The following is a 13784-nucleotide window of genomic DNA, read 5'->3' on the forward strand; positions in this document are numbered from 1 at the left end:
TCCGATCAGATGTTTATTTCGCGAAATATTCGACCGTTCCGCTACTTTTAGAACACCCTGTATAAGCGTTGTAGGCCAGCAAATGAAGCATTTTGCTAGCAAATTTTTCGTCCAGCATGGATTTACTTGAAATTTTCATAGAAGGTAGGGAATAGTCCAAGGATAATTTTCTATATCATGCTGCTGTCCGCTAAAAGCTTGGGGGTGGTTGCCACTCCATCTCCGGGGTGGAAATTTTTTATTACATTTTGACCATGTAAATCGATGTATAAAGTACTTCTAAGAAAAAAATGTTTTTTACATTTTCTTCGTAAAACTAATATTTGTCCAGTTATTCGCGGTTGAAAGTAACAGTTTTTCGACTAAAAATCGACTTTTTTTAGAGTGTTTTTTGTGGATAACTCGAAAAATATGCATTTAATCAAAACAACTGCACATATCAAAATTGTATCTTTTAGTAACACAAACCAAATTATTTTTCTATAATATTTTTACGACCAATAAAAACCGATGTACGGCGATGTACGGCATGAAAACTAGGTTTTCCTAGGCCAAACTAGTTTATCCTATCGCGTTTAGGACAAACTAGTTTGCCCTCGGCCCCAAACAAGTTTATCCTAACGCATTCAGGACAAACTAGTCTGGCTTAGGGCAAACTAGTTTGTCCTGAAATCGGGTTTGGCCGGTAACATATATAAGACCACAGAACCGGTTCGTAATATACTAGAATATGACTAAAAAACTATTGGTATTTGTACATATTTGTAAATTCGTATATTTATGTAAATAAATGGTTTTGTAATTTTTTAATTCTACTTTTTTTTTGTATAGATCTATTAAATTATCTACTTATAAAAATTGAAATAATATTAAGGGTGGTTTTTAAGGGTTGAAATATTATGATATTATGGCCTAAAGCAGGGGTCTCCAAACTTTCCAGCCTTAGGGCCATACTGATTACTCCTGTAAGTTCCGAGGGCCAAGATGGCAACGCTGCATATTATTAATTTTCCTGTATTTAATTTTTTCCCGTAAAATAACGAATAATTTAATTTTTTGTAAGTGTGGTAAGCTGTCAACATTATTAAGTATGTCAAATATTCACCTATTTTTGATATATTTTAATTTAATACAAGGTAGACATAAACAAACAAAATATTTCCACCAGTGGAAATCTCCAATCTCTCCCGAGATTGTCCACTAATAACATAATTATTCTTTCTACTATTTTTCAACGCCATCGTTAGAAATTGTCACAAACACACTTAACTATCCGAAATAATAAGAAGTCTGAAAAATAATAGCCGCAAATCACTTAAGTGTTACGCCCCTGATAACTGGGAGGAGACTAAAGACCCCACCTAAGCCAGTAAGCAATTTTGGGTTTGTGCGCTCCGCCAAGTTAGCTGGCGATGACAATAGTGGCGTAACTACAAGTCAGTTCCTATGAAACTGTTGTGAAATAAAATAGGGCGTACCTCCTTAAAACAAGTTTGTGCGTGTAACAGTATTTTGATTTGATTTGAATTGTTGCAGAATTTGTCCAGTAACAAGGCGCTATGTTTGATTTGCAATGAAAGCATAGCCGTTCTCAAAGAATATAACATGAAACGTCATTATGAAACAAAACATTCTCAAAATTACTCAAAATATACAGGAATTGTGCGGACAGAAAAATTCGAAGCTTTGAAGTGCGGATTGAAATCGCAGCAATCTTTATTTACAAAAGTCAAAACTGAACAAGAGGCGGCAACTCGTGCCAGCTTTCGTGTGGCTCTTGAAATTGCAAAACGTGGAAAACCATTCACCGATGGAGAAATGATCAAGGAATGCATAATTGCAGTAGTCGAAGAAATGTGCCCTGAAAAGGTAAATTTATTAAAAACTGTCAGTATGTCAGCAAACACTGTGGCTCGAAGGGTACAAAACATCGCTGAAAATATATCCTCTCAACTGTTCGACAAAAATGGACATGTTGAGTGGTTTTCTTTGGCCTTGGATGAGTCAACGGATGTGTCAGATACTGCTCAGGTGTTGATTTATATTAGAGGAGTAGATAAAAGCTATGAAGTGCACGAAGAACTTCTTGATATGTATAGTATTCATGGCACAACTACTGGTATCGATATTTTTAAAGGAGTTGAAATGGCCATTAATAAAAAGAACCTTCGATGGAAAAACTTGAAATGTATTACAACTGATGGAGGCAAAAACATGAGTGGGAAAGATAAAGGAGTGGTCGCTCTTGTGTCAAAGGCTGTAGAAAATGACGGCGGCTCAAAACCATTAGTCTTACATTGTATCATTCATCAACAGTCTTTGTGCGGAAAATGTTTGGATATGTCTGACGTTCTGAAACCAGTCATATCAACTGTTAATTTCATCAGGTCTTTTGGGCTGAATCACCGACAATTCCGACAATTTATTGCAGAGATTGGAGAAACAGACTTACCTTATCATACTGCCGTACGCTGGCTTAGTTGTGGGAAAGTCCTTCAGCGCTTTTTTGAACTTCGAGCAGTGATCGAAATTTTTTTGAATGAAAAGCACCGCCCTCTTACTGAATTACAAAACAACGCATGGCTATGGAAGTTAGCATTCTATGTTGATTTGACAAAACATGTGAACGAACTGAATTTGAGATTGCAAGGAGAAAACCAGCATCTTCCTGATTTATACACTAATATCAAGTCATTCCGGATGAAATTGATACTGTTTCAATCACAACTACGAAGTAAATGTTTTTCACATTTTAAAACATGTGAAATATTCAGCCACACTACTGAGACTGAGTTTCCTATCGATTTTGCAATCGAAACTTTGAGTGCTTTGAAGATAAATTTTGATACTCGTTTCTCGGACTTTGATGCCATTGCGAATCAAATTAAGATTTTTCAGAATCCTTTTGATGCTGACATTGAAACCCTAGCCCCGGAACTTCAAATGGAAATGATTGATCTTCAGTGCAGTGATATAATTAAGAACAAATATGAAAACTCATCTTTGTTGGAATTTTATAAGAGTCTTCCACTGACACAATTTGATAATTTGCATAAATTTGCTCGTGGGCTGTTTTCCGTTTTTGGTACTACTTATTTGTGTGAGAAAACCTTCTCCAAAATGAAGTACACAAAAAATGTATACAGATCTAAATTAACTGACGAGCATCTTAAATCTCTTTTAATAATTGGTACAAGTAAAATTAGTCCACAACTACAAACTATTGTCGGTGGAAAATCTCAATTACATACATCTCATTAGCATTTCATATGTCATGTTTGTTATAAGGTATGTGTTGTTCATTACTTCTATCTATCAATCGGTTTTAAAACGTCTTGCGACGTTGTCCGATGCCTAATTTCCATGACACTCTATCATCCCATTGGCCCTCTCTAAGATCTCTTGCGCTCATCGCCTTCGTTACTCCCTCTCTCCAAGATTTCTTGGGTCTTCCTCTCTTTCTGCGGTTTGGTGGTACCCATTGCATAATTATTTTAGGGAGTCTTGAGTTATCCATCCTCTGGACGTGTCCGTACCATATCAGCTGTTTTCTTTCTATGTCTGTTGTTAGAGAGCCGTCATGTGTTGTTCATTACTTACAATGTATAAAATGTTAGTTGGATTCATTTCAATAATTTGTTAGTTATTATATGCTGAAGTTAAATTTACTGCATAAATTATACATGTCTTTACTCATTACCATTCTGTGTTTCTTTATCCAACTTATCACAAACATTTTATTTGCTATAAAAAATATTAAGGAGTTTTCAAGTATGTCTCCGCGGGCCGGACAAAATCTGTCTGCGGGCCGGATGTGGCCCTCGGGCCGTAGTTTGGAGACCCCTGGCCTAAAGCAACTAAAGTTGTTCCAAATATGATTTCCTACAATTTCTCTTTAAAATTTTTTATGTGGTTGTTATTTTCCGAGTTAAGTGGGAAAATAGTAAAAAGAGGTGGGGAAGCATAATTATTGAATTGAATCTTGTTTCCGAGCTGAGCGCGGTTGCATTAGCCGCCATATTGATTTTAAAGGAGAACCGTTGTTGCTGAATATCTCCGCTATTTTCAACAAAAAGGGTAGAAACTAAAATTGTTAGAAATGCAATTTACTACAATCTCTTTTTCACAGTTTTTTTATGCGATAAATATTTTCCGAGTTAAAGGGGAAAATAGTGGAAGCGGAGGGGAAGTATAATTATTGAATTGTCTCATTTACTATTAACTTTACGACATCATTGTATATAAACAAAAATAAAGAGAATTATATTTTATACAATTTTTGAATCTCTCAATGAAACACCAACCAAAGTAAGTATATAAGGCACATCAAAGAAACATGAAACGTAAATTACGTTTCATGGAAATAAACCACTGCTAAACAAATATATGTCCGGCCATTTATGAAACTCTCCGAAAATAAAAATGTGTCATGAGCATGAATCACACTCGTTTCATTGGTAGGCGGACTTTGAGATTTGTTTAGAAGTGTTTTCTTTTCATGAAACATGTTTTTCGTTTCATGTTTCATGTTTTTCGTTTCATGTTTCTTTGGTGTGCGGCTTGGCTAAGAGACACACACATATAATAACTTATATGCATTAATTTCACTTAATTTTATTAACTAGCCGGTTTTATGGGTTGAAGTTGTCTGTCGATATTTTAAGTTTCATGTCAGCTAATATATTTTTATATTTCAACATTTTTTTTTAATTTTGGGATCTGTTGGGAGGGGGGGGGGATTTCCTCATTTCCCTCCCTCGTAGACCCGCCACTGGTTCTCTCGAAAAGTTGTAGTAAATCGTAATTGCAACAATTCCAGTCCTTACACTTTTTGTCGAAAAGTTGAAAATGGCGAAGATATTGAACAAAAACAATTGCTATAAAATCAATCAGGTCTTACTCTCGCACTTTTACCGCGTACATACTACCTTAAATATTGATTTTATCAAAAAAATTAAAGAAATTAAAATCGTACAAAATTTAATTATCTTCATTTTTGTATAGGTACTTATTTGTTGTAAAACGAATAATAAACGAGATAATCCAATAATTCAATAATTATGCTCAAAACTGTCACTATTTCCCCCCATAATTTGAAAAATATCGACCGCACGAAAAAATTATACTAATTGAAATTATAGAAAATCGCATTTTCAACAATTTCAGTTTCTACACTTTTTGCTGAAAAGTTGAAAATGGCGGAGATATTGAGCAAAAACGGTTCTCGTTTGCAATCAAGATGGCGGCGAACGCAACGGTGGAATTTAGTCGAGATTTTAAATTTACACTACTATTGACACCCACTAACGATTAGAGAAATAAAATTTGGGGCAGCTCGTCAAGGTCAAATGCTATCCCGACTGGGCTATAATTCATTTGATACACACAAACATCAAATTTATAATACTTTTCACTCGTATATCTGTTATCTAAAGCCGCTTTTTACCTGGAGTAATGTTTCTTCCCTTCTTTTTGTTATCCGATCTATAAAAAAGTTCAAGAACTTCGTCTGTAATGGAATCTTTTATGTCCACTAAAGGCTATTGCTCCAGGTATGTTAGTTATTTCTTAAAAAAAAGGAAACCTTACACTAAACGTTTAAACTCGAAAGTTAACAATCAACAATTTAAATGATTTTTTATACCGTAATAAATATCCTATTTATATAGGGTACATGATTTCTTACAGGACATATGATATACAGTGTGCGGCAAAATAAACAGTACCGAAATGAATAATGAAATGTTTATGATTATTTATATATCTAGTATACACATGATATAGCTTTTCAAACATGATTCACGACGACGTTCCCAATAAAACAGATGTTAAAGACGCCCTCTGACACGAAAAAAATCTTCAATTGTAGTCCCCAATTCTAGAATGTCAGGTGGTGGAAAGGTCTAACCCCTTCAGCATTGCCCATATCATCAGGTGGCATTAGGTTTGTAATCATCGCCCAGTATTAGAAGAGACTCCCTGGCCGTGTTACAGGTTGCATTGTCCAGCTGAAACCATTTTGATTTTAAACTTGGATCGTTTTTTCGACCTTTTTCGTATGACCGAAAATGGCACTCCACGATAAAATTTTTTTCTGCAAAACTGAGAACCATCCTGAAGTATTTGGAAACCACTTAGCTCGTTTCGGCGCATGGCACGTACAGATTTGAGGCATATGCATCTCGGTACCTACTGTTTATTTTTCCGCATACTGTATATCCTGTACTTGCGATAGACTCGCGCGAAACTAAAGTTTTTTTGAAAAAGTTATTAATAATTTTAAAAAAATCGAGTGTTACGCCAGCCCCTCACGGTAGTGCGGTGTCCTTCGACAAAATCATCAGTGATATGGTGCTTCTCATGGCCTTTTTTCAGTGCGTCACAAGTTACAGAAAAAAGGTACGTCCGTGATTATACACATTTATTCTAGTTGTTGATAGATGGCGCTATAATCGGAAAAAATGATTTAGCTATTAACTATAGTGGCGACGCGTGACTTTTTCTGAAGTGTTACCAAAACCAGATGCAAAAAAACTTATTTAAAAAAATGAAGATATGGCTAAATGTAGGTATATACATACACTCACCGGCACAAAATTCCGCCCCCAAACTTTTTGATTAAGTTTGACAATCTAAAACTTTATTATTTGTACTTCGATTTTAAAGATTCTTGCACGAGTTTGTAGGTACATGTATTGATGTCAATTGCTATTATTCCGGTAACAAAATTTTTTTGCTTAGATGGCATTATACGGGGGTGAATGTAAGCGTTGTTTTTTCTCCTAACTTTAAAAAATTCTGTGGAAAAATTGGAGGGCTGATTTTGTTTCATACTCCTTTTGTATTATCCTGGAGGTATCACTAAGGTCTTGTTTTTTGAATTATCTGAATATCTCTTTTTTTGTAAGAGCTGTAATTAAAAACACTGCTTTGAAGGTTTATTTAATTAAAAATATCAAACGCACTAAAATTAACAAAACAAAACAAAAACAACAAAACAAAACAATTCAGTAGCGGTTATGTCCACCTCTTGCAGCACCGACTGCTCGCAATCTGTTTAGCATCTAATAAAGATGTGTTTTCCTTGCCTCGGGAATAGCCCGATATTCCTCTACCAGGGCCATAACTGTACCAAATTCTCTGGAGGCCTAGGATGACGGCAAATAGCTTGTTTTATTCATCCCATAAATGCTCAATATGATTGAGGTCTGGGCTGTATGCGGGCTATTCTAATATTATCAATCCAACCTCAATTGTATGAGTCAATCAATGTTTTTATTTACAAAAAATGGTACAGCTCTTACAAGAAAAAAGGTATTCGGATAATTCAAAAAACAAAATGTTGGTGATGCCTCTGGAAAAATATGACAGGACTATGAAACAAAATCAGCTATTCCATTTTTCCACAGAATTTTTTAAAATTAGGAGAAAATACAACGCTTCCTTTCACCCCTGTACAATGACATGCAAACAAAATTTTTTGTTACCGGAATAATACCAAACAATATGAATACGACATGTACCTAAAAACTGGTGTAAGAATCTTGAAAATCGGAGTACAAATAATAAAGTTATAAATTGTCAAACTTAATCAAACATTTTGGGTGGCGGAATTTTGTGCCGGTGAGTGTAGCTTCATTTTGTATATGACTTGAAACTCTAGAAAAAACAGATGTTTCTAGATGTTGACAAAATTTTTGATCTTTTTTGGCAATTAATGTTAACAATTCCCTGTAATTGCCTGGATTGTCAGAGTCGTCGCACTCAAAATAACCACGAAACGCTAGTTCTTGTTTAGCCCAAAAACATACAGTATCTATTATAAGTCTGCTAAGGATATACCTATCTATTTTTTTTAACAAACTCATTATGTTTAGCAATATTTGCTTTAAAAGCTTGGTTAAGAGAACTTTTGATTTTTGTTTTGCCAAACTGAATCAAATTGGGTATACATCTTACATGTAGGTAACGGAGAAATTTCATGTCTCCTTTTTAAAAATCTAACACTATTTAAATCGTGAACCTGGTCCACCCATTTTTCTGTAGAAACCAGAAGACATGGCTAACAATACAGTATATTTTTCTTGCAACCATAATATAACCAAGGATTTTCACTGTACGAACTAAATTCAAAATATCGAACTACTTTTGTTGATACCTTTTTTAAATTGTTTAAAATAGGTCTTTCATTTTTAATCTCATTTTTTTCTTCAAAATTATACAAGGAGAATTACTTTTCAAGTAGTTGATCGATTAAGAAGCGACACTCATCCATGGTTAACTGCACTCACACTTTTTATAGGTACTGTCACCAATTTTAAATCTGGTAACAGCGCTACTGATACACAGCGCGCTTATGCCGTCGCTTCTTCAAAATTTTCAGTCACTAGCCGGTCCCGAGCGCCAGCGTGGGTATATAACCATTGTAACCAGAAATGAGTCTGGTAACAGAGTATAATAAAGTGCAACTGAGTCACATAATCTCGCCAATATTTTCGTGTCTACGAGTAGTTGGCTATTTACTGAGGTAGGTACTATTACCACATAATATAATAATATATTTCTATTGGTAAAAATATTGGTAAATAGAATTATTCATCGTCATAAAATATTTATTTGCAAGATTTTTAACTGTTACCAATGGTAACAGTGGTTACATGGACGCTTCGCCAGTGATTAACTATCTATGAGACTACAATCTAAAGTTCTTGTCGGCGCCTTCTTTCAATGTGTCATTAGATTTGACATCATATATGATTTTAAGAATGTAGAGAATTGTTGCATGACATTCTAGTTAAATCTGACAGTTGTCAAAAATGTAATCAGCCAAATAGGAAAAGGTTATTGCAGTATATTCCTTTTATTTGCAATTTGGTATAAATACAAATCAATCGTGTTTCTGTTCTTTGATTTGTATAGTCGTATAAATTGTACAGATTATAGTCGTACAGATAATTATTACGTTATCATTATTTTTATTATAGCGCCATCTATCAACGACTAGAATAAATGGTATAAATGTATATAATCACGGACGTAATAACTTTTTTCTGTCACTTCCAACTTAATGCGCTAGATAGAAATCGAAACACTGTGACGCACTGAAAGATACCTCTGAGAAAAAGTATATCAATTCTGCAGTACCTACTGCAGCAGACAGGCCAGTCTCTCTGTAGTCAAATTGTAACGATTTTGTTAGATGCACATCAAAATTTTTGTCAATTAGTCGAATTCGACAAAATTGAACGACGCCGCAGTATCGTGAGTGGACGACTTTAAATCATTTTTGCAATAATTCAATAATTGAGCAACAAATTGACAAAAATAACTTTGAAAATTCTCATTTTAAAAGATTTTCTATGCTTTTTCAGTAAAATGTGTCACTTTTTCATATGATTTATGAAATTTACCTTTACTTTTCAAATTAAATACCGATAGTGCATTGTTTATACACTTCTCCAAGAAATTAACGCACCACCTTAAAAATGGGTCATTTTTGATGTCTCGAATTTCCTAAACATGTTGTCCGATTTAAGTGATTTTTTTAGTATCTTATGGCACAGTGTTAAGATACGTATCCATACGTTGGTGCTCCATGCTCCGTGTAGCAGCTCCACATAGTCAGTCTTTATACTGTGACATAGTGGATACGTTGATGCTCGCCGCTCGGTGCTCACCCTCTTCGATTCGCCCGGTTTGCGGCCAGTATATGTAGGGGATCGCATGCCGTATTCATTTGAGCAGCTACACCGAGCACTGAGCACCAACATATGGATACGCACGTTTATAGCCTTATTTTTTCACAATATCGCTGTAATAATATTGCTGCTAGATAGGTAAATTGTCATTGTATACCGGGTGTACCAAACAAACTGTGATTGTTTCTCAAAGTTCGCGTAACCCTGTGAAATATTCTAGCACTTATAAAATACTGAAATTAAGGACAAGGACACACCAGGCGGCGCACGTCGAGGCAGCGTAAAACACATGGCGCGGTGTAACAGCGGCAGCTATGATGCGATTTAAAGTATTTGTATTTCGTTGTTGCCAAATTTAGTCGCGTGTTGGCTGCTGTACGACACGATGTCTGAAAGTTTTGACGATTTGTCTTTTGTAATAAATACAAGTTTATTTTATCTTAGAGAAAAGAAAAAAAGAAACGCAGATATTGGATACATCCTATCATAAAGGGACGCAAGTATAAGGGATTTTTTACACATTATATAATGAAATTAATATAATAAAGGCCCAGAGAAGTTTTTTAATTTTACAAGAATCTCTAAAAAATATTTTCAGGAGTTATTAGTAAGTATAAAGAGTAATGTTCAAGAAATAACACCGTTATGGTTATGAGGGAAAGCATATCACATAGGAAAAACTGTTTATAACGCTAAGAGGCTGCCAACCCATTAATTGGGAAATAGTGATGTTTCACAAATTAATATTAAACAAATTATTCAAAATAAAGTAAAGTACGTATCGAGAAAGACGAAAAGCAGAATATACAAAACCGTAATAAGAGCAACAGTCACCTACGGATGTGAGACATGGGTGCTAAATAAAACAGAAGAAGAAATGATAGAGAGTTGAGAACGGAACGTAGTTAGAGCTATTTTCAGGGGAAAGAAGAAATAATACAGATACAGAAGACGGCTGGCATAGAAGCACCAATCATAAGAATTAAGTGTGCTTTACAAGGGACCAAGTATAATAAGATACACAAAGTCATCAAGAATCAGGTGGGCAGGTCATGTCGAGGGGATGGATAAGGAAAAAATGTTAAAGATGGTACTGCTAAAAAGACCAGTTGGGGACTAAAGGACGAGGTAGACCAAGAAAAAGACTGCAAGAAAGTTTCAGGAATATAATAGTATCAATGGAAAGTATACACTGGAAAGAGAAGGCGAAAAATAGGAGACTCATAGTTCAGCAATGTTTACATAATATACATCAAATAAAAGTATATAATAAGTTAGTAGTATAAACTGTATTATGTAAAATTGTAAATAAAAGGCCTGTAGAGCATAATAAATAAGGTAAAATAACTGCGTTTATTATGTTTATTTTTATGGAGTCAATAATTTTATTTTTATTAAGGTCGATCCTTCTGACAAATAACTCAAGTCAAGTCAAACTGGTCAATGGTTACAGATTTGATAATTCTCTTTGACTGTTTGTGAAATTAGTTTCAAAGAGTTTGAAAAATAATTTATTTAGTAGATTACTTTTTTTCCAGATAAAAATGTACCTAATTAAGTCGCCCTTTAAGCTATAAGATAAAAAAAATAAAAATACGATGAGTCCCATATAAAAATAATTTGATATGGGAGTAAAGAATTCAAGTAAAAATATGGTTCGAGTCTGTAATTTCCATCATTAAACTAGATCTGGCAACACCCACAACAAGAAACGCCAAAGAACCGCTCAATCGTCTGTGATGCACCACGATACACTCATTTATGATATGCCGTCGAAGTCATAAAACCGATTGGCGGTGGATGGGTCCCAGGATATGTCGATAGAAAGTCGCTGCATAGAAAATGTTAAGAGCGTCTGGTGTGTGTCACAGCATCAAAATATAGTAAGGGATGCGTCGCTATCGACATCTCAGCGGGGGTTCAGTCGACGTACGCCGCTTCGTCTGTGTTACCTCTAAAACCCAACTATAAACTCATGTTTTGTTTTTGTTTGTTCTGTTTTTTTATTCATTCGCTTAAGGTTGGATAATAAAAAAGTTAGGTAATTTAACGACTTAACAACTAGCCTTGTTTTTCGTCAATACAGGTTGTTATTATATAAGTATGGCAAACTTTAAGGAGTAATTCTGCATGAAAAAATAATGACAGTTTGCTGTATAAACGTAGGTATGTCCGCAAATGCTTCGTTTCCGAGATAGGAGGTGTTGAAATTTTTCTTAAAATCTGACGATTTATTTATTGCTCTAAAACCGGTTGATATACGCAAATGAAATTTAGTAGGTTTTAAGAGGTGGTTATTGCGAATATTTTGATATACAATTAGGAATTTAATATTCACCCTTGGCGCGCATACCGTAATATGACCCTTATGGAAGCCAATGGTGTACATAAAATTATACAGGTATGTCAAAAAAATGCTAATAACTACCTCTTAAAACCCACCAAATTTTATTTGCGTATCTCAACCGGTTTTAGAGCAATAAATAAATCGTCAGTCTGTAAGAAAAATTTCAACGCCCTGTATCTCAGAAACGAAGCATTTGCGGACATACGTTTATAAATGAAACTGTCATTATTTTTCATGTAGAATTACCCTTTAAAGTTTGCCATACTTATTTAAAAACAGCCTGTATTGACAAAAAACAAGGCTATCTCTTAAAGTACCCAACTTTTTTATTTTCCAACAAAGTGAATGCATCACAAAACAGAATGTTAAGACCACATGAGGTTATAGTTGGGTTTCAATTTGAGTATTTTATAAATGCTAGAATATTCCATAGGGTGACGCTACCTTTGAGAAAAAATCACAGTTTGATTGGTACACCTGGTATATATGTAATGGCAATTTACCTATCCAGCAACAATATTATTACAGCGATATTGCTAAAATAAGGCTATAACATGTTAAAAAATAATTTAAATCGGACAACAGGTTTAGGAAATTCGAGACATTAAAAATTACAAAATTTTAAGGTGGCGCGTTAATTTCTTAGAGAAGTGTATATTGTTTATAAGTAAAACATGACGTTTAATGTTTTGAATATTTTGTTTATTGTTTTTGTGCGTTGTTTTTGTTTATTTAGGTACTCTTATCACCAAACTTATCGAAAGCAGTTGTTAGATACCTGTATCAAACAGTGTCTTGGAAAAATCGTGACCTCCCTGGTTAACAAAAGTTGTATTGCGGTTTTAGTTTATCTTATCGCTTTTTATATTTGAGGAATTTTGACATAATTAATCTAGTATTTTATGATAGATTTACGAGGCTGAGTTGTTCCGATACATTTTTTTTTTGATATTTTTGTCGTCAATTTTTTATGCAATAATTGTTACATTTTGAATATTCAATCTGTTATTTTACCATTCAGTCTATTTCTTAGTTTTCTTAAGTTTTTTTATTCTTCCTAGTTTCTTGTGGTATATTTGCAATGTAACGAGCTCTAAACTCTAACGTAGTTATATTTATAATCTCTAAATCTTATAATAGTTACGTAGTATTATTCCTATTTTCATTTCTTCCACTAAGGATCTACGTTAATGGTAGCCAGGCGTACTCATGGAAATATGTGGGGTTTGAGACCAGGCATGGTACATTGGATTTATAACATGGTGGTAAAACCAACAATTACATATGCTTCAGTGGTATGGTGGCCAAAAGTGCAGCACAAAAGTGCCATCATCTAATAAAAAAAAATAAAATAAAAAAGAAAAAATCTATGAGTAGAACTTTTTACCTTTAAGTGTATATAAACTAACAAAAAAATTATTAGAAGAATATAAGCTTCTTTGAATTTTTTCGAAATAATGCACGTTTTCGTTCTCTATTGACTCCCCTAAATAGAAAATTGAATTAGTGTAAGCAAATTAAACATATTGTTCTGGAGCTATTTATTTGTTGCATTTATGTAATTTACTATTCTAATTGGGAAATAAGCTACAAATTAAGTTGAAAAATGATTTTATTGACGTTTCGACTTGCATTTCGGAGGTTGTTAGTATTTAGATAACGACCTCCGAAGTGGAAGTCGAAACGTCAATAACATCATTTCTCAACTAAATTCTGGCTTATTTCCTAATTAGAATAGT

General features: G+C 34.1%; 1 protein-coding gene across 4 annotated transcripts in view; it reads left to right on the forward strand.

Moving 5' to 3' along the window:
* Window positions 1-13784, forward strand: part of LOC114342827 (uncharacterized) — a 117165-nt gene that overhangs the window by 66636 nt on the left and 36745 nt on the right. The window lies entirely within an intron of this gene.

The sequence above is a fragment of the Diabrotica virgifera genome, chromosome 4 (assembly GCF_917563875.1).
Source record: "Diabrotica virgifera virgifera chromosome 4, PGI_DIABVI_V3a".
In the NCBI taxonomy this organism is placed as follows: domain Eukaryota; kingdom Metazoa; phylum Arthropoda; class Insecta; order Coleoptera; family Chrysomelidae; genus Diabrotica; species Diabrotica virgifera.